At 45.0% G+C, this 20386-nt stretch overlaps 1 long non-coding RNA gene across 4 annotated transcripts in view; it reads right to left on the minus strand.

Annotated features, from left to right (window-relative positions):
• LOC147462210 (uncharacterized) overlaps positions 1-19824 on the minus strand; it is a 40540-nt gene extending 20716 nt beyond the window's left edge. For 3 of the 4 annotated variants that reach the window (XR_015187690.1, XR_015187691.1, XR_015187689.1), the window contains exon 1: positions 19145-19824. This is a non-coding gene — a long non-coding RNA (uncharacterized LOC147462210). The remainder of the gene's footprint in view (positions 1-19144) is intronic. The other variant, XR_015187688.1, reaches the window with a different exon arrangement.
• Between the last annotated feature and the right edge of the window lie 562 nt (positions 19825-20386).

Raw genomic sequence — 20386 nt, forward strand, 5'->3', positions numbered from 1 at the left:
ATCTGTTGCAACACTGTCTTTCAGATGTGCGAGGAGATTTCTGACTAACCTCTAGGCGGGCTCTCTCGACAAGAGAGGCACTAATCACATCATGCATACTGCCTCGATCAAACAATATGGTAAAACGCTGACCCTTTACATGACCATAACACTTCATGAGAGACTCATCAATGTGTGTGTCAGAGACATGAGAAGATTCAGCTTGGTTCATTAAGGTGCTTGTGGTTGCTGTGGGTGCCTTTGGTTCTTTAGGTGGGGCTGTCTTAGGACAAGCCTTCTGAATGTGACCCTTGACGTGACATTGATAACATCTACCTTCCTTAGCATAAATCACTTGTTCTTCAGCCGTGATGTATCCTCCTATAATCCCTTGTGCAGATTTTCCATCCGGGGTTAGCTTTGGTTTTGCAGGTGCTTTAGCTTTACCCTTAGATTCATTGTTAGCATTCTTTTCCGAAGAATTAGAGGAAGATGGGCTAGAAGAGTTACCATTCTTACTATTCTGCGTGTTCTGAGAAGTCTGAGGGGTTCCTTGAGAAGTTTTGTTCTCCTTAGGCTTTCCTTTGTTGTGTTTCATCTCCTGTGTGAGAGCAATCGCTACCGCCTTGTTGAGACCGATTGGATCAAGCACCTCCACATCAAACTTGATATACTCGTCCAATCCATAAAGGAATGCCTTCTTGCGCTCCGCATCCGATTTGTGTAATTGAGTGCCGAGCTGCAAAACACGATTAGAGAAAGATATAACTGGCATACCATTTTGCTTGAGAGCCCGCCAATCGTCCTTCAATCGTGCGAGGTACTAAGGTGGCATAAACCGCGCCTTGAGCTCGTCTTGGAAATCAGCCCAATTGAAGGAAAGGGACGTGAATTCGTCGGCTTCCTCTAGATGCGCGGCTAACTTTGCCTCTTGCCATGCGTGGTACCAATTGATGGCATCACCGGCAAGATACATAGCTGCCATCAAAACCTTGCTATTTCCTGTCTTCTTAGTTGTCGCAAAATAAGCATTAAATTGATGCAACCAAGAATGAATAACCGTAGCATCCATCTTATTGAAAGTCAACTTCTCTGTGACTGGGTTGTTGGAGTCCGCTTCTCGGCTTGCGCCACTTGAAGAACTACCAACCTCTTTGGCTGGTTCGGACTTCGAGGTAAGAACCTGTCGAACCAACTCTTGAGTGCGGAGGTCCCGCTGAACCTCCCGATCGGCCTCCAAGGCCGCTCGTCTTGCTTCGGCTTCCTCCTTTCGTTGTGCTTTTCTTTCTTTTCATTCATCGCGCTCGCGTTCCAAGGTAATGCGAGTCGCTTCTTGTCGTGCCATCATGTCCATCATTGATTTCACCAAGGCCTCCATAGGATTTGGTGCAATCTCGGGCGTAGATGGCGTAGGGGGAGGGTCGGGAAAACCTCCATGGTGAGGAAATTCTTCTTCACTACTTTCATGCCCATCACCTCCATGCGAAGTATCCATTCCGCTTCGCGTGATGACCGTGCACTGTGATCTTTGGTTCTTAAGTTCACGAGGAACTTGGGTTCTTGTGGGTCTTGGGTTCTTGAAGGTCTTGAGGTTCTTCTTTCGCTTGCAATCTGTGTCTGAGAAGGATCTTCTCTTTACCCAAGTTCTACTCTTTTCCACGAGCGCACCCCTTGGCGGCCTTGCGCTCACACCAAGGTTGCTTTTTCCCACCTCACATCGATTGGCAGGCCACTAAGTGCACGGTCCGCTCTCAATGAGTGAAAAGAGGCACAAGGGGAGGCTGGGCAAGCCCTTCTTTCTTGGGTTTCCTGTCAATCTTCAAAAACACGATTAGGACCAAGTGAACTTGGGTTCGTGCGACCTCAACAAGCAAAAAAAAAAATATGTGGTTCTTGTGGTTCTTTCCTTGAGTGATACGGAACACTGCCAAAGCTCTGATACCAATGTAAGATGCAGCGGAATGAATGATGCTTTGCTCAAGATGAGTGCTCCGAACTGTGCTCAAGGGTTCTTTTTACTTAACGGTAGGAGAGCCTTCCGTTCTTTAATGAGAGAGTGTAATGGACACCAACAAAGTGAATAGATACTGTGCGTGAAAGTGCATGAGACTGAGAGATAGAGAGAGAAGAGACTACGACACCAGGGAGTTGTAAAACCCTCCTTCGAAGGCCCCACTCTCGATGACGAGAGTGGTCTACTATTGATTGCACAAATTCGTACAACTCTGATGCACTTGAAGACTACGTTGCAATGGCAACTGTTGCTAAATTGGCTTTATCTTATAGAAAAATAATTCTAAATGAATTGTTGGATTTATAAGTGAGAGGGTTTTCTCGCTTGGAACACCAAGGAAAAATAATTATTGGAATTTTAAGTGAGAGGGCTTTTCTCACTGGAGACATCTGAGTACAGAGTATTCCTAGTGCGTCATTTAAAGTAATGACGGGAACACTGAGAACGGGAATATCTGTAAGGCCACCAGGAGCAGGTACTTCTGATGCGTCACATTGGATGGGTGACAAGGAGCATCGGAAAGAAGTATCCGACCATCCGGGAACGGACATCTCTGATGCGTCATAGGATGAGTGACATAGAGCATAGTGAAGGAGATTGTACCATAAGTTCGGTAGGAAAGGACTAGGTAAAGGGTATTCCTGATGCATCACAAGGTGGGTGACGGGTGCATCGGAAAGGGAATATCCATAGTTGGGAGGAAATTCCGAACTGTGTTAGAATTGTGCACAAGGAAAAAGCAAGCACTTGAATGAAGATGGGTTCAGAGGAAACTTTGAGGAAAAACAGATGCTTTCTGAGAAAGCGGGATTGCTTTTCGGGAAAGCATCTACTTTCCCACGAGGAAGTCTATGACTGCATTGCAACGTGAGGGACGCCTGGGAAGTGCTGTGAAAGCATTGTTTTTAACTTATAAGGTTTTATTGAGTTTTTGGGCAGGTTCAGACTATTTTTAAAATACGCCGGCTGCCCACTTATTAAGTGGGCAGCCATCTGATAAATAAGGCAACACATCAGCCAACGTTTTCTCTCTCTCTTTTTCTGGCAGAACATCGAAAAAAAATATGAAAAAAAAAATTGAGGAAAAAAAAAAAAAAAAACCCGCCGCGATCTCTACGCGAGCAGCTATTCGTGCCCGTGGCTAGGAGCTATAAAAGCATCACATGCCCTCACTCAGAGGGGAGGACCAATCTTTGCAAGGAGGAGATGCTGCTGCAGATTTCAGCCGTAAAGAAGACGTTGCCGGTGATGCCCATGGCTGCCTCAAGTGTACCAGATGTCGCCAAGACCCAGTGCCCGAGTTCCCTCGCGAAGAAGTGCCTACGAAGCGTGTTTCCATCGTGACAAGTTGCTGTTTTTCTCTGTTTTCAGCCCATAAACGTCGTAGACGGGGCTGATTTACGAGAAGGAACCCGAGAACATACTTCTTTTGTGTGTAGGATTGGAAGAGAGGATTTTCTATGTAGAGATCTCTTCTGGGGAATTTCTTTTTCGAGAACCGAGTTGCGTTTCGAGCGTCGATACTTTGAAGGTAACGATTTTCATGTTATGATCTTTGAGTATTTGATTGCAGGTGTACTGCCTCTTCGTGAGGGAGTAGGAGCAGAGGAAGGCATGAGCCTCTGCAGGAGAAAGCGCTCTTAGGAACTAGAGCCAGATCAGCCCAAGGGTTTCGTACCCAAGTTTGGGAAGTAGATCCACCGATCGGAGAGAGGTAGTCTCTTGAGTTTTGATCCGGAAGTTGAGATTCCCAAGTAAGGACTTCGCGTCCGGGAAAGCAGAGTTGTTCTGCGGGAAGAGGACTCTAGAAACAGAGTTGGGAAAGAGAGTTGCAAGGATGTCATGCCCTGAGTCTGGAAGGTGAGATCCAGAGGCGAGAACCTTGATTCTCGAGGAATTGGAATAAGGAACGGAAGTTCCTTGGAATAGGGTTTTGCCCTAGGAATCAGAAGCTGAGGCTTCCGGGAACCATCAAGTCTTATTCTAGAACGAACGTGGTAATACGCTCGGTTCAAGTGCTTGTATAGACTTCTCCTCAGTGATAAAGATACTATTACGGGGGGGGACCAGCCCATCTTCTGGTCCCCAGTACTGTGTCGATCTTCTCACTTTATCTCTCTCTCTCTCTCTCTCTCTCTCTCTCTCTCTCTCTCTCTCTATATCCTCTGGCTTCAATATTAAGTGATAAATTTTATTTATCCGAGTATATTTTATATTGCTATGCGCTCCCATTTGTAACAGCAACTAGGACGATGTCGACGGCAACGACTTGTCTTCTTCTTCAGCTGAAAATGGTGATAAAGTAGCCGCTGCTTTGGCTGAAGGCTATCGCTAAAAAACGCTGATCTGCTGGTCCCTTATGGCTGCTGAAAAACCTGATCTGCTGCTGCTGTCCAAAAGCGCTATAAGGCTGAAATCTGCTGTCAAAAACGCTGGTTTTAGGCTGAAACTTGCTGTCCAAAAACGCTGGTGTTAGGCTCCTCCAAAAACGCTAGGCAGCACTGGGGAGACCAAGTGCTATGTGTTGAGTTTGTTGCTGCAGTCCTTGGCTGGAAACGCTGATGAAAACGCCAGGCAAAGCTGAAAACGCTGATGGGTGTTGGCGTTTTTGCTTGAAGAAAAACGCTAGGGTTCTTGTGAGGATCCACCTTGAGGGCCTGCTGCAAGGTTGCCTTGTGCTCTCTTGGTTTCTTCTGCCAATTAGTGCTAGCCCTAGGTTTGCTTATATATTATCTTACCCAAATTGCCCTACTCAGTTCCCAACAAAAGTCACTTAAAATAATAAGTGAAAAATGTCAAAAATAGGGAAAATAGATTTAATGCACTGGAAAATGCTCCTGATGGATTCTGTTGGATTCTAATGGTAATGTTGATGATCATGCTGTGTGCAACCAGAGGATATGCATCTACTCTAAGTGCCTGGGCATGCACGGTTTGCGAACAGACTCACAAAAGTGCCAGAACACTTCCTAAGCTAGACTGACTGGACTAACTGAACCCTTGTCGTGTTGTAGCTTGTCCACGAACACATAGGGTTGGATGTGTCACGTGACAAGGGGCCTAAACTCTAACGGAAGAGGAAGAAGAAGAAGACGTATCCAGCTTACAGAGCCCCGATTGAGGGGCCTAGAGGTAAAAAGAGTTTAGGACTTTAGAATCCTAACCCTATCAACTTTCAGAGCATGGCCGAGGGGCCTAAACCCTAAAAAGACCCCAGTAGACAAAACCTATGCAAAATTGATGATGTACGGACCTAGGCTATACGGACAATCCCGTAATTTTCGATGACGGCCTGTAAGGAATTCCCGATTTTACACTAGCAGCTTTTGGGCGCCAAATTTTTGGATGCAATGCTTTTCATGTGACTGCTTTTGGATAGGCCAGGGGCCTTCATATATGTATTGTAGGCTCTCGCTCCGGCATTCTACCGCATGGAGAAGCAGAGCAAAGTTCCCAAAGCTTGTACCTTGTTGAGCAATATAAGGAAATACTGAAAGGGGCGCCAAGGTTTGGGGCCAGTGCCGTGTGGGAGTGGAACTCTCTCTCTCTCTCTCTCTCTCTCTCTCTCTCTCTCTCTCTCTCTCTCTCTCTCTCTCTCTCTCTCTCTCTCTCTCTCTCTCTCTCTCTCTCTCTCTCTCTCTTCCGAATTGTTTTGAAGTGCAAAAAATCACTTCTTTTCAGTTGGCACTTCATCCCGTTACATTGGTATCAAAGCTTCAAGCGAGTGCTTTTCTGAAAGCATACCGGTCCCTCTAAGAACAAACACAGCAAGATGGTGCTTCTAGATTCTACAAAGTATCTTGCCTTGAGCTTGTCTTGGAAGTCAACCCAACTGAAAGACAGCGGCTCCCCATCCGCGGCACGATGAAGGTGCTCGGCTATTTGTGCCTCTTGCCAGACCTAATACCAATTAATGACATCACCCGACAAATACATGGCAACAATCAACGCTCTACTGTTACTATTTTTCTTGTTAGTCGCAAAGTAATCATTAAATTGATGCAACCAAAATCACAGAAGCATCCATCTTACCATCATACTTACTGAACGTCAACTTCTCAATGATTGGATTGTTGGAGTCGTCGTCTCTACCTGCGCTACATGATGACTCGCTGGCCTCCTTGGGTGGTTCGCTCTTCAAAGGAGAGTACTTGTAGGACCAACTCTTTCAGACGTTGATCTCGCTGCGCTTCACGCTCTTGCTCCATAGCTACCCTCTTTTCTTCAGCCGCTATGCGTTGAGCTTCCCTCTGTTCTTCAGGCTCCCTTTCCAAGGAGGCCCAGTGAGCCTCTTGTTGTAGCATCATCTCCATCATGGACTTCATCAAAGTCTCCATAGCATTTGATGTGATCCGTGGCGTAGATGGGGATGGAGGAGGATCGGCGAACCTTCCTCCTCGTGTAGGGACTTCTTCTTCTCCAATTCCACTCCCATCACCTTCACACAAAGTTTCCATTCCACTTCTGGTGAAGACCATGCATTGAATACTTGGGTACTTGGGGGTACTTGGTTTCTTGGGGTACATGGGTACTTGGGGTACTTGGGCTCTTGGGGTACTTGGGTACTACTTCCAATCTGCGATTAAGAGGGCCTTAATCTTACCCAAGCTCAACTCCTTCCTACGGGTGCACCCCTGGCGGCCTTGTGCTCACACCAAGGTTGTTTTTTCCCACCTCACGTCGATTGGCCTGCAGCAATGTGCAAGGTCCGCTCTCAATGAGTGGAAAAGTGGACCGTGGGGAGGCTGGATAAGCCCTCCTTTTCTGGATTACCTATCACTCTTCAAAAACACAAATTAGAGAGATCGATACGCCCAAGTGGTCTTGGGTTATGTGCAATCTCAACAAGCAAAAGGAAAAAAATTATGTGGTTCTTTATGGCTTAAGTGCCCTTAAGAGAGAGCGATGAAGACGAGAGTTGTACCAATGGACTATGTCACAAGACGGGCACCACGTGCCAATAGAAAAGAACAGACTGAACAGACTTTTAACACTTCAATAACAATTGAACTGAGATATAGAGAGACGACTCGCGACACGGAGTGGCGGAATTCCACCCCAGAGAGTATTGGCCCCAAACCTTGGCGCCCCTTTCGGTATTTCTTTATATTGCATCAACTCAGTACAAGCCAATACTCCAAACTCTGCACCTTCTCCAGGAAGCACGCCAAAGAATGAGCCCTAACCTCACATTTATAGGCCCGTGGCCTAAAAAGAAATTACAGTGAAAAGCCTTCAAAACTCAAAAGCTCTTGGTCCAAAAAGCAATGCCAAAAGCTGTCAGCTTTTCGTAAATCGCGCTGGTGTCCGTACAGTAGGCTATGTGTCAGCCCGCCACGTCAGCAAATCATGGTTAGGGTTAGAGTTAGGGTTTCTAATTTTAGGGTTAGGGTTTTGGGCAAAATTAGGGTTTTTGATTTTAGGGTTAGGGTTTCAACAAGATTAGGGTTTTGGACACAATTAGAGTTTCTGATTTTAGGTTTAGGGTTTTAGAAAAATTAGGGTTTTGGGTCGAATTAGGGTTTTTTATTTTAGGGTTAGGGTTTCAACAAAATTAGAACTTCGACACGTCAACAATTTGTTAGATCTCCCCTTCTTGAAAGAGGGTATTTCTTTATATTGCGTCAACTCAGTACAAGCCAGTACTCCAGACTTTGCACCTTCTCCAGGAAGCATGCCAGAGAATGAGCCCTAACCTCATATTTAAAGGCCCGTGGCCTAAAAAGCAATTACAGTGAAAAGCCTTCAAAACTCAAAAGCTCCTGGTCCAAAAAGCAATGCCAAAAGCTGCCAGCTTTTCGTAAATCGCGCTGATGTCCGTACAGCAGGCTACGTGTCAGCCCGCCACGTCAGCAAATCAGGGTTAGGATTAGAGTTAGGGTTTTTGATTTTAGGGTTAGGGTTTTGGGCAAAATTAGGGTTTTTTATTTTAGGGTTAGGGTTTCAGTAAGATTAGGGTTTTGGACACAATTAGGGTTTTTGATTTTAGGGTTAGGGTTTTAGCAGAATTAGGGTTTTGGATAGAATTAGGGTTTTTGATTTTAGGGTTAGGGTTCCAACAGAATTAGGGCTTCGACACGTCAGCAGTTTGTTACATCTCCCCTTCTTGAAAGAGAGTAACCGTCCGCGATTACAGCATATCTGCAAAACAACTCAAGTTAGCTCAAAAATTTCCGAGGGACAATTAGTTTGCTCTTTTTATTAAGGAGTTAGCTTCTCCTATCTGCTCTTTTGATCAACGAGTTAGCTTCTCCTTTCGGCTGTTTTGATCAAGGAGTTAGCTTCTCCTTTCGTCCAGATCGGAACTCTTGATATTCCGGCGTAGTAAAATTAGCCATCACACCCAGACCGTACTGATCTTCCACGGGTGTCTTGACGCACAAAAATTACATACCCAGGCAATCTCATCCAATTAGGAATATTCAGTGGTTGACACATCACAATGCAACACAAATGCTTACATATGCATGTTACAAGACATAGAAACATAAAGCCGCCGATGGACACTCCTCCCGCATAACCTAACAAGGTCCGGGCCGGGAGATATTCAACGACTCCCTCATCACTCCTCCCGCATAACCTAAAAAGGTCCGGGCCGGGAGATATAGAGGCCTTTTACAACCAAGCGCCCCCCAGACCGCAGCCTGCGTCGTTTGGAGGTGCTGAGAGTAACCACTGCTCAGACTTCTTAATACTCCTTCCGCATAACCATCCAGGTACGGGCCGGGAGTCACAACAACAATTATTTTACAAGCATACATGTCACGTGACACATCCCAACCCTATGTGTCCGTGGACAAGCTATACCACAGCAGGGTTCAGTCAGTCCAGAAGCAAGCCATCGCCTACAAGTCCTCTTGCCTGGCGTTTTCCAACCTCAGCAAATACATCCCAGCCAGCGTTTTCAGCCTTGACAAAAACGCCAGCATCACTTGCAGATTCAGCGTTTTTTCAGCCTTGTCAAAAACGCCAGCTCAACAGTAGCAAAAATGCAGAATTCAGCAGTTGGATTCTCGCAGTTTTCACCCTATGACACAGTAGCAGATCAGCCCCTAGACGGTTGCAGATGTCCCCCCATTTTCAGCCATAAAAACGCAGCCAAAAAAGTCATTTTCAGCCACCAAAACAGTCCCAGAATTCAGTGATTAGAAGATCTCAGATTTCAGCCATCAAGTCGTCGCCGTCGTCATCGGCATAGTCCCATTGCATCAATCCATTGCATACGCATTGTACACCTTTGTGCAATCAAAGTAGACCACTCTCGCCGACGAGAGTGGGGCCTTCGGAGGAGGGTTTTACAACCTCTCGGGTGTCGTATCTCTTCTCTCTCCTTCTCTCAGTCTCATTCACTTGCACGCACAATATCCACTCACTTTGTTCGTGGTCATAGCACTCTCCATAAGACAGAAAGCTCTCTCTTTCCCTAAGAACTAAAAGGAACCTTGAGCAATAAAGATCACTAATCTTGAGAAAATACAACATTCATTCCGCTGCACCTTACAATACAACCAAACGCTCCCCAGGCATCGGCCTGCGTCATTCGGAGGTTTTCAAACATACAACGAAACGCTCCCCAGGCATCGGCCTGCGTCGTTCCGAGGTTCAAACAATACCAAAACAATATTTCTCACTTCTCCACTCAGGAGTAAAATCACCAATCGTTGAGACCAGTATCAAACCAGAGTCAAACAATTCAAATCGGCACCAAAACAGGTTCAAAAATAGATACCATCCATTTCAAACAAATTCCAAACAGGATCACCAAACAAGATCAAACAGAACTCAAACTTAAAAAGCAATCTCAACATCAGTCGAGCTTGAAAAGTCGACTGACTTTCCATCTTGAAACCTGCAGCAAAAATTAGGATTAGGTTCCTTCCATGAGGTCATACCCGAGCACAGCATGGTCCGTCAGCTCTTGGACAAACAGTGTTGCTTTGGCGGCGATGGTAGTCCCAAGATAGCAATCGCACTAAACCTCCAAGGTCATCTGCTCGTGAAGAGACGTCTACTGAGAGATGTCGAGAAATTTCAAGATATAATCTGCTAGGGTTTCCATGGCAAGCATTCCAGGAAACCCCACTCTGCCAGAAGTTGCACTTCGAAGGAAGATATCAGAAACCATATAGCTTCGGGCAAAATTTTTCTTGAAAGCTTGTCAAGTACTTTGAGTATGCTGCTTGGTAGCTATCAACATCTGCATGGCACTGCCTCTGAGAAAAACAGTGACTTGAAACAAATCTTGGATCCTTCTTTTGCAAGTGATCTTAATGGCTTATGCCCTGTAAGACATGAGCGGTGAAGACGGGAGCGCGCCCGATGCGCGATGAAGTAAGGGTGGGAGTGGCTAACAAGATCCCTCAAATAAAATTCCAATGATCCCTCAAATAAAATTCCAATAGCTCTGTCTGCACTTTTGTAGGACCGGTATGCTTTCAGAAAAGCACACGCCTGATGCTCTGATACCACTGTCACAAGACGGGCACCACGTGCCAATTGAAAAGAACAGACTGAACAAACTTTTAACACTTCAATAACAACTGAACTGAGATATAGAGAGACGATTCGTGACACGGAGTCGCGGAATTCCACCCCAGAGAGTATTGGCCCCAAACCTTGGCGCCCCTTTCGGTATTTCTTTATATTGCATCAACTCAATACAAGCCAGTAACCCAGACTCTGCACCTTCTCCAAGAGGCATGCCAGAGAATGAGCCCTAACCTCATATTTAAAGGCCCGTGGCCTAAAAAGCAATTACAGTGAAAAGCCCTGGTCCAAAAAGCAATGCCAAAAGCTGCCAGCTTTTCGTAAATCGCGTTGGTGTCCGTACAACAAGCTCCGTGTCAGCCCGCCACGTCACCAGATCAGGGTTAGGGTTAGAGTTAGGGTTTTTGATTTTAGAGTGAGGGTTTTGGACAAAATTAGGGTTTCTGATTTTAGGGCTAGGGTTTCAACACGATTAGGGTTTTGGACAGAATTAGGGTTTCTAATTTTAGGGTTAGGGTTTTAGCAGAATTAGGGTTTTGAGCAGAATTAGGGTTTGTGATTTTAGGGTTAGGGTTAGGGTTTCAACAGAATTAGACACGTTAGCAGTTTGTTACAGACTAAGCATGGGAGTGGCTAATAAGTCCGGGGTTCACGAGAATTGTGCAATAGACTAGAGCGAGAGAGAATGAAAACTGTGAGTGAAGATTTTGTGTGTGTGTGTGTGTGTGTGTGTGTGTGAGAGAGAGAGAGAGAGAGAGAGAGAGAGAGAGAGAGAGAAGATTGATCCCACATGGGGTCCCAAACCCCCCTCCAAGGGCCCCCCTCTCTATCGCTAGAGAGGTATTTGCTTTAGATTGCACAAATGCTCATACAATGGTACTAGATGCTGAGATGTCGATGGGATCTTGTGGTAGATGCTTGGATTTGCGAGGCTAAGGGCTGAAAATGCAAAACGCTAGGGATTCTAGATGGAATCTATAACTGTGACGAGGCTATGGGCTGATCTGCTATCGACAATGTCAGCAATGGGCTGAAAACTGAAAAATGCTGACTGAATTTGAAAACGTTGGCTGATCAGCTACGAGGGGCTCAATTCTGAAAACGCTAATGCTGAAGCTGGATTTGCGACGATGGAGCGGCACGGCTATGGCTGAAAACTGAAAATGCTGATGCTGATGGGCTGATTTGGTGCAAAAACGCCAGAGAGCCTGAGGTACTGCGGGTACTTGGTACTTGTACTGCGGGTACTGACTTGTTGTGGAGAAGTGACCCCTACGGTCACTTATATATGGGGTAAAAGCTAAGTAGGGCAATGCCACTAAAAAACCCCACGACTAAAATGATGCAAAAATGTCACTTATTAATAAGTTGATGAGCTATTAATAAGAGGTGATTCACATGCAGATAACTACTTAGGCTGAGTACTAATGCAATTGTATGGAAACTCCCCAATTCCTACACGTAGTAGACATTGGCTATGCTCATGTGCAATTAGGGGGTATGCAACTAATCTAAAGTGCCTGGACATGCACGTCCTGCGTACAGGCCCACAATGTAAGGATTCTAGGTACTAATCCTTAATTAAATACTTAAACTCATGATTAAGACTTAAGAAACTTGAACTTGACTCAGAGACAAGACTCGGATGACTCTGTGTTTGATTGCTTGAATGCTTCAAAACTGAGTACAATAGGCTCCTATGTAGGAGACGAAGAGACATAAATGAAAAGACACATCTCATGGCGAATAGACATGACTCTAGGCGAAGAGTCGCACCCATAGAGCGAAGGGGTGTGACCAGTCGTCGAAGGAGTGTGGTTTTCGACAAAGAGGCATGTCCTTTGAGCGAAGAGTCGCAACCATCCAAGCGTAGGGGTCCTCCTTGGCATGGCACTTCGCATATCTGCAACTAGGAGTAGGTGTAATACTGTAACATAGTCACAATCGTGTTGTCACAAACTGGTGACGTTGTCAGGCATTTTTTGGATGAGTACAAAAGCCATAAATGATGCCAAAAAAGCTTGCTGACCACCCTCATGTATATATATGTACATAGTGCTTCCAGCTTTGAAAGTGTCCGTGTAAAAAACCCTGTACAAAGGAAAGGCTTGGTTTTGGTCAAGCTGTTGGTTGAGTTTTGGGTTGTTCGAGCTTTCAAAAAATAGTTTTTAATGAGCATTCCTAATCGTGCTTGACAGCTTGCAAATCGGACTCCGACATCATGAGTTACACGCACTCGAAGTGGATGGTTTTTCACTTAAAAAGTGGTGGCAGATGCACGTGGGAAGATGGCAAGTGGGCCGACTTAATGGTTTTTTTTAGCAATGACATGTTTAGAAATTTCTGGAGTTAGCCGAGGTAATAAGCTCCAAGCCGTGCTTTACGGCGCTATATTTGGTGGTCGGGGTCACCCGCTACGCCTCCGAGAAAATGGCTCAGTTTGGGGGCAAAACATAAATTTCAGGTTTGGACATGGGGAAGTTGGGGAAAGCATGCCATGTGGCAATGGACTAAACCCACATGTGGGGGGTTGAGGGGAAAGTGGAGGGTATATATACTAAAGGAGGACTAGTCTATGGTGTATTCAATGGTGAAGGAATGCACTCAAGGCCTTGCAAGGAGGGCTCGTGGGCATTTTGGGGAGCTAGGGGCGCCATGTTGAGTTCCCACCAGCCTGGCCAGGCGCCTGGACTTAAATTTTGGTCCCCTGGACACTTTCCCCACCTCCCCCTTGTCAAAATCACCGACATGGAGTTCCAAGGGGGAGGTGGGGAAAGTGTCCAGGGGACCAAAATTTAAGTCCAGGCGCCTGGCCAGGCTGGTGGGAACTCAACATGGCGCCCTTGTCTACCTGTTAAGTCCCATGTCATTGCACTGTTATTGACCATAACTATTTTGCCAAACTGAAAACGAATCATATCTCCAACTTGTCTCATCTTTGTCAAAAGTATCAGGATCACATCTGCAACTTGATTAGTGCTTTTGTCAAAGTCATTTGTAACTTCGAGCTTTGTCCAATAAAAGATTGAATCTTTATCTGCTTCGAGTGAAACTATTGGTAAACTGACTTGAGTTTTCTGTTGAGTGAAGACCACTCGTTGGAAATCTCTAAGGTATTCCATTGGTTTGTCTGGAATAATAAAATCCTCCTGAAGAGATATCGTAGACTGAGACAGTAGTATTTGGAGGTACATCCATCTGTAAAAGTTTATCAATAGAACAATTCGTGTCCAAAGATTCAATTGCAGCAACTGAAGTCGTGCTCCAAGAGTCTGCATCTGATTTATCCTTTATGCCGTTGAACGTAAGGATTGGTGTCTTCAAGTTTAAAAAATTATCACACCATTGCATTTGGTATCTGTTCAAAGACAAAGACTTTATTCTGCAAGGGCGGTGACGAGGCGAATTTTTCTACCAGGATCACGGCCAAAGAAGGGGTTATGTCCTTGTTTGTTGTCACACAAGAACTAGAATCTTCTGAATCTTCAGCTTTCTCAACGGGTATTAAGGCTTCCAATTGAGAAGGGGGAGGTGGAGGGAGTTGTTGCCTCTTAGACCTCTGAAAGGTCCTCTTGCACAAGGAAAGGATCAATAAATCTTCGACTTTACCACCATTAGATAAGAAAGACTTGAATGTAGGGCATGGTACGGAGGGGGAACTTGTCTAGCGTCGCGGCATTCACGACCGAGTACTCAACTAGGGTCGGATATATGTGCCACTAAGTAAGCCCATCTTGATACAATTGATGATCCTTTGGAAGCTTCATGTTGCTGCTTTTTTTATTGATGATTCCAATAAGAAGTTGGTTACTTAGAATTGTAGCATTTCCAAGAATATTCATGTTGAGACTTTTGCTGCTCACACAAAGGTACTTTGTCTCTAGTTGTCTCTGAGAAACCATGCTTTGGGTGAGAAAATTTGAGTTCCGAAGCCTTTGATTTGAGTGGTTCTTCCTGGTCGATCACTGAAGCGTCAAAAGAAGATGGCAGAGAAGCAGCTTGTGTAGTCTGAGAAGCAGTTGGGTAACTCCGAAAAAAGGTTTACATCTGTGTCTGCTCCAAGCGAGTGTGAATTGATGCAAGGCTTGTTGAAATTGTTGTCATCTGCTTTTTGAGAACTACTATCGGATCCTCGGGTAAAATATTGTCGTCGCCATCTTGTGATTCGGCCATGCCGACTGTTCAGCGAAAGTAACTGTTTCTCCGAATAAGCTTAAGAATTGATACTTCGGGAGCGGAAACTGCGTCCGGAACGGGTTTCGCCTTTGGAGTCGGGGAATCGGGAATAATGATAACCGTAGGGTGAAACCGGAATGACAATAATCTCGTGAAGGGAACAAATTTGCCGCAGTTTGCTTGCGGGAACTTTATCTATGTACAAGAGATAGGGTACCGGAATGTTGAAGTCCTTGTCCATGGTAGAGGGGGCCCCACACGTGCAAGGAGCCAGTGGCGAGGGCTATGCGGGAAGAGAACACGCGAGTAATACCATTGCCCACAAGGAAAAAGCCACATTGTTGTCCCATTTTCTTTTAATGTAACTCTTAGTGAGTTCACATTGGGTAAGTTTAGAGGTGGTCACTTATAAGGTGTGTTCACATGGGTTTATTATGTAGGGGCTGGCCGGCCATTTGAAATAATTTGGGGCTGATTTTAATAAAGTATTTGCGTTGCTGGCTGGTTACGTAAGTAATCCAGCGAAATTTTTTATGCTTTAACGAAGGGGCAGCCAGCACAAGGAGGCAGCACATCAATGCGACGGGTTTTCAGCCGTGCGAAGAGGCAACCCATTGGAAACGCTTGGTCAATAGCACCTCTTGGGGGGAAGGGGTGTGGCGTGAGTGAAGGGATGCCCTTCCATGATGCCCTTTCACGAAGAGGCGTGCTCGTTGATGCACAACCACCAGGGAAGATACTTCTAGCAGAGAGAGTGCCACACCTACAAATAGGTATTCCTATATGGGAAAGGGTGCCAGCAAGGTGAAGAGGTGTTGCCCTTTTACCTGAAGAGGTGCAAACGCAATCCCGAAGGGACACCACACGATGAAGAGGCACACGAAAGGTCACCAGCAAAACGCACACATATGTGATTGTATCCGTTATTTACGTGATTGAAACAGAAGGATTCTTGTTCCCTTATACGCGTATGCGTGTGTACCACCTTTCTTCTGCTTCCATGCAACTCCGAGAAGGGGGTAGAGTGTAGCGGCAAGGGTGAGAGGCTCACAACCTTCGAGTCTCAGGAAAAAAATTTGCTATGATACCACTGTAAGGATTCTGAGTACTAATCCTTAATTAAGTACAAAGCACTCATCAAGAATCATGGAAGAGGTTGCAAAATCAGTTTTTGGAGCAGTTTCGAGAGGTGATTACTTAAACTCATGATTAAGACTTAAGAAACTTGAGCTTGACTCAGAGACAAGACTCGGATGACTCTGTGTTTGATTGCTTGAGTGCTTCAAAACTGAGTACAATAGGCTCCTTATATAGGAGACGAAGAGACACAAATGAAAAGACACATCTCATGTCGAATATACATGCGTAGAGACACATCCCTTGGACGAAGAGCTGCAACCATTGGGCGAAGAGTCGCACCCATAGAGCGAAGGGATGTGACCAATCGTCGAAGGAGTGTGGTTTTTGACAAAGAGGCATGTCCTTTGAGCGAAGAGTCGCAACCATCCAAGCGTAGGGGTCCTCCTTGGCATGGCACTTCACATATCTGCAACTAGGAGTAGGTGTAATATTGTAACATAATCACAATCGTGACACACAAGGGTGCCAGAACACTTCCTAGGTTGTCCTAAACCCTAGAAATAGGAGTTAGCTTGTCCACATGCACATAGGGTTAGATGTGCACGTGACAATTAGGTTTTCCAATTTTGGAACCCTCTTGCATAAATGGTTTGTACATGTGTTTTGACAAATGTTATTACCCTTCGGTGGGCATCGGGCATGACATGCATATAGTTCTAGGTTAGAGAAATCCAACGAGCCATTCCCCACGTCACTCGGATTCCCGTGTGGCAGATATGTGCCAATTTCACCAAGAAATTGGCCCCCTGGTCCAATTTATTAATAAATCATTTTTTTGATTTATTTTGTTGGGTCTGTGGACAGTTTGACCAACCTAAGTCTAGAGAAGTTTATAACTCAAATTTCAGCCCTATAAAGGGAGCCCTCAACCTAGCCTTTCTCCACAAACAGCCTAGCGCTAGCAAAAAGAGCAGAGCCTCTCCAAGATTTCTCGAATTCAGCCTAGCTGCTAGCGTTTTTGCCTTGCATCAACAGATCAGGCCTAGCGCTACAAAGTTTTGCAGATCAGCCCTAGTGTTTTCAGTTTTCAACCCTTCCCTCACCAGATCGACCTGGATAGGCCGATCTGCGATCGCTAGCCATCCTCGTTGCGGTCCGGTACTTCGGTAACCCATAGTTAGCTGCCTCAACACCCACGAGGTCCGATAGCCGTTGTTATAAATGTGACATAGACGCTTTGTTTAGTTGGTTTTCTGAAGCCAAAGACAAAAGCAAGAACTCACAAGAGGACAAGGATAAAGGCAAGCTGGACAGAGATAATGATGATAAAGAATAGAAAGAGGAGATTGGCATGGCAGCGGCCACAGTGGCCATGACGCCATAATTCTAGTCCGTTGGTGGTTGCCGCAACTAGTTTCAAGCTTGCAAGCGGCAGAGAGGGGCAAAAAGGAAGCTCCATAAATGATTTGGACCCATGTGTTGGAGTTCAAGTTACCGATGTTTGAACCTGTGGGTCGGAGATCAGGGAACCAATCAGACGTATCTAAAACACTATGGATGAGTGCACCAATTCATAGTTGTTGGCCACATGATGGACAGGATGTGTTCCAAAGTTCATTATATAGGAGTATTTTGGATGTGATGTGTTCACAGTTCACGAATGGGGATTCTAGGACATAGTGAGGTCTATAGTTCAAATTTTTACAAGGCAACCGATGCTCAAGGTGGTATTCTTCTAAGGTAAAAGGTTCGAGGTAGCAAACCCGAGGTGTATCCAGCATGACCGGTGTTGCTGGGGTGTCCATGGTAGCTTCTTCATCGACTTGGTTTCACCATTTATGTCCACGATGAGCTGCAGAGAGGTGTTAAAGTTATGGCATCTCAAGTTAGCTGTTTTTTTTTTTTGCCTTTTAGGTATTTATTTTACTTATTTGTCGAGGTCTGGGTAGGACAATTTGCTGAGGTGGGTGTATATACAACCCATTGCTCCCATTGTCTAATGTATCAATTCATTGCCAAGGTTGGTTGGTTCAACAATATCTCTCTCTCTTGTATTCTCGCCATTGTTCTACGCTTCCGCATCATCCACTTTGACATTAGTCGCCTCAAGGGGCAGCTTCCCGAGAAACTTCTTGTAGAGAAGCTTAACTGCCCTTGGTGCTTAGCCGCCTCAAGGGTCAACTTCCCAAGAAATTTTTGAATTTGAGCCTGGCTTGTTACACTTGTGGTAGAGTAGCAATTCCTCTCTAAATGAAGACAAAGGATCTTGTTTCAAGACAAGGTCCCTGGTTTTGGGTACAAGGTCCTCAAAAGGATGAATGTATCCCGGTTAGGCAAATAATACACATAATAGAGGTATCATCTGTCTTGACTATTTTCATTTAAGAGTTGCTTCAATACCTAGATGTCTCGCAAAAGGAGGTTGATGACATTCAGCCAACACCTTTTGGCGAAAATAATTTTGCCAACTATAATTATCGATTTAGACCTAGTTCTAGCATAATCTATGAATGTAATATATGCAACATGTTACTTGTCATAACTTGTATGTCTTGTGAACCATGCTATATTCGGAAAAAAACCTTCAAAGAAGTCTAATTTGGTAGTGTGGCATCTGATTCAATTCCGGTGAGGTAGAAACTCACTTGTGCTTTGGCACTTACACATACACGCCATTGTTGACATGCTACTTCATCAAATGGACCTAAAACTCTAGAGGGGATCTTCGTGCACCTCAAAAACTTGGGGAAGGATAGGACTCTTCTATTGTTTCTTTCTCAACACCAAACTCACGTAGTTGCTTCAACTCCCTTGTTGCGGCTTCTACCATGGACAGTTGGTTTTCAGAGCCGCAAATCAATGGATAGCCATCATCAAAATATATTGACACGTGCTGATTGGCTTTGTGCCTGCCTTCCGCAAGATTAAATCATGATTGAAACAGGGGAAACCCTCAAGTCTTTAATGCTTGAGCCGCAGAACACAAAGTGCATCATCTTAACAGCTTTTTGTGAGGCAGAGCAATACTTGGAAGAGAGTTAACATGTAAGGCCTTCATTTGTCATACAGGTTCGGGTCTAGAGCTCTCTTCTAACTCTATATGTATAACTTCACAAGGTCTGAACTTACCAACTATAAGCTTCACCTCTCATTGTTCCTGCCTGTTGTTGAAGTTCTCCCATTATGTACACTACCCCATATTCCATTACAACAAGCTCTCCAAAATGAAAACCCCTCATAGCTTCTTAAAGAATACATTGCAAAATCAGTCATAAGAAACTAGACATAGCTTGCTACTTCCCATCTAAAAGCTAGAAACCAACTTATTGATGCAGAGGATACTACGGCTTGAACGTCTCTTCAATGACATTATGTTAGTACAGACCGTGTAGACAAATGTACATGTACCTCATGCTCATCCGAAATCGCAAGCTACAGGAACACGATTGAGAAAGCACCCCGACAGCGGCCCGTGCCTAGACTGTAGACGCTTTGGAAACAGACATCCACCTTCATTCGTCTCCATCGAACAAAACTTCACCTTTGTATCTCTCTAGTAAACAAGTCTTGATCGTGGGACAGATTTTTATCGCACTGCTCTTCTTCTCTTCTCTTCTCTTCTTTGGTTCTCCTCTCTGTCTATGTAAATGATCTACATTAGCTCAAACGTTTTGGCCTCGATAAGGCCTCAGCAGACTTTCGAACTCTTGGGAGCAATTGTGGACCATTGGATTAAGCTTGTTGAAGAGGGCCACATGGCACGGTCAATTTCTTTCGCTATTTTTGATGGATTGTTTATGTAAGACAGGCATTAACTAAGGGGTACACACTCTCTCATCATCTTATGTGGAGAGCAATAATTATTGGGGGCCACACACACCCTCTGATTAGCTTATGTAGGCCACTATAGCTATTCACCTTGTTTTTAATATGCAAATTAGGATGACACAATACTCGAAGGGCATGCTTTCTAAGTTATAGCTTGCTGATATTCTTATCAAGAGTACTTTGAGCGGCTCATCTCTAACGATTGTCGACATGCGAGAACGGTTCACTAGCCCACTGCCGACTTTCAAAGGAAAAGAGACAACCCCCAAATATCCACCCCCCACAACAAAGGGGTTTTATGTATCTTGTGATACTTTATAGCTTTAATATGTTATAGTAGCTAACATGGTGCATTTTGGCAGCTCTCTCTCTCTCTCTCTCTCTCTCTCTCTCTCTCTCTCTCTCTCTCTCTCTCTCCCCAAAAATGGTGGCTCTCATGGAATCATAACATTCAAGTCCAAAGTAGCCCGTGATACTATGTTGTACCAATCAAAGAATCTCAAAGACACCAAGTTTTGGTTTGCAGAGGACTTGACTCCTTTGCAACTCCGATGTAAGAGAGAAGAGCTTACCAAGGTCCATGAAGCCAAAGCAGTTGGGAAATGGGCAGTCTACCGTGGAGGACATGCAATCGTTGAGGACTTTCGGTCTACCAAGACAATCCCCAATGATACCACATAATTAGTAGTCTCTCTTTTGTTGTAAAATGGAGTTAGACACTGCCACTAAGTCCGTCTAGGAGATGGCTAGTGGTAAGACCTCTCCATCGTAGGTTGTGGACACCACCCTCTCCCATGAGAAGAGGAGTTACTTTCCACCCTC

Source organism: Adiantum capillus-veneris, chromosome 3, assembly GCF_014529385.1.
Source record: "Adiantum capillus-veneris isolate H3 chromosome 3, ASM1452938v2, whole genome shotgun sequence".
Taxonomy (NCBI): domain Eukaryota; kingdom Viridiplantae; phylum Streptophyta; class Polypodiopsida; order Polypodiales; family Pteridaceae; genus Adiantum; species Adiantum capillus-veneris.